The sequence below is a fragment of the Berghia stephanieae genome, chromosome 5 (genome assembly GCF_034508935.2).
Source record: "Berghia stephanieae isolate SIO BIC M18660-M18661 chromosome 5, UCSD_Bste_1.3, whole genome shotgun sequence".
In the NCBI taxonomy this organism is placed as follows: Eukaryota; Metazoa; Mollusca; class Gastropoda; order Nudibranchia; family Aeolidiidae; genus Berghia; species Berghia stephanieae.
Window position 1 is genome coordinate 21,904,857 of NC_088364.1, and position 1,681 is coordinate 21,906,537.

Sequence of the window (1,681 nt, forward strand, 5' to 3'; positions counted from 1 at the left end):
CTTCTTCTTCTTCTTCTTCTTCTTCTTCTTCTTCTTCTTCTTCTTCTTCTTCTTCTTCTTCTTCTTCTTCTTCCTCTTCTTCTCCTTCTTCTTCTTCCTTCTCTTCTTCTTCTTCTTCTTCTTCTTCTTCCTTCTCTTCTTCTGTTCTTCTTCTTCTTCTTCTTCTTCTCTTCTTCTTCTTCTTCTTCTTCTTCTTCTTCTTTCTTCTTCTTCTTCTTCTTCTTCTCTTCTTCTTCTTCTCTTCTTCTTCTTCTTCTTCTTCTTCTCTTCTTCTTCTTCTTCTTCTTCTTCCTTCTTCTTTCTTCTTCTTCTTCTTCTTCTTCTTCTTCTTTCTTCTCTTCTTCTTCTTCTTCTCTCTTCTTCTTCTTCTCTTCTTCTTCTTCTCTTCTTCTTCTTCTTTCTTCTTCTTCTTCTTCTTCTTCTTCTTCTTCTTCTTCTTCTTCTTCTTCTTCTTTCTTCTTCTTCTTCTTCTTCTTCTTCTTCTTTCTTCTCTTCTTCTTCTTCTTCTTCTTCTTCTTCTTCTTCTTCCTTCTTCTTCTTCTTCTTCTTCTTCTTCTTCTTCTTCTTCTCTTCTCTTCTTCTTCTTTTCTTCTTCTTCTTCTTTCTTCTTCTTCTTCTTCTTCTTCTTCTTCTTCTTTCTCTTCTTCTTCTTCTCTTCTTCTTCTTCTTCTCTCTTCTCCTTCTTCTTTCTCTTCTTCTTCTTCTTCTTCTTCTTCTTCTTCTTCTTCTTCTTCTTCTTCTCTCTTCTTCTTCTTCTTCTTCTTCTCTTCTTCTTCTTCTTCTTCTTCTTCTTCTTTCTTCTTCTTCTTCTTCTTCTTCTTCTTCTTCCTTCTTCTTCTTCTTCTTCTTCTTCTTCTTCTTCTTCTTCTTCTTCTTCTTCTTCTTCTTCTTCTTCTTCTTCTTCTTCTTCTTCTTCTTCTTCTTCTTCTTCTTTCTTCTTCTCTTCTTCTTCTTCTTCTTCTCTTCTTCTTCTTCTTCTTCTTCTTCTCTTCTTCTCTTCTTCTTCTTCTTCTTCTTCTTCTTCTTCTTCTTCTTCTTCTTCTTCTTCTTCTTCTTCTTCTTCTTTCTTCTTCTTCTTCTCTTCTTCTTCTTCTTCTTCTTCTTCTCTTCTTCTTCTTCTTCTTCTTCTCTTCTTCTTCTTCTTCTTCTTCTTCTTCCTTCTTCTTCTTCTTCTTCTTCTTCTTCTTCTTCTTCTTCTTCTTCTTCTTCTTCTTCTTTCTTCTTCTTCTTCTTCTTCTTCTTCTTCTTCTTCTTCTTCTTCTTCTTCTTTCTTCTTCTTCTTCTCTTCTTCTTCTTCTCTTCTTCTTCTTCTTCTTCTTCCTTCTCTTCTTCTTCTTCTTTCTTCTTTTCTTCTTCTTCTTCTTCTTCTTCTTCTTCTCTTCTTCTCTTCTTCTTCTTCTTCTTCTTCTCTTCTTCTTCTTCTCTCTTCTTCTTCTCTTCTTCTTCTCTTCTTCTTCTCTTCTTCTTCTTCTTTTCTTCTTCTTCTTCTTCTTCTCTTCTTCTCTTCTTCTTCTTCTTCTTCTTCTCTTCTTCTTCTTCTTTCTTCTTCTTCTTCTTCTTCTTCTTCTTCTTCTTCTTCTCTTCTCTTCTTCTTCTTTCTTCTTCTTCTTTACTCTCTTCTCTTCTTCTTTCATGGTCTCAGTGTCTTTTCTTTTCTGCATAAGCTGGAATTGTAATAGAA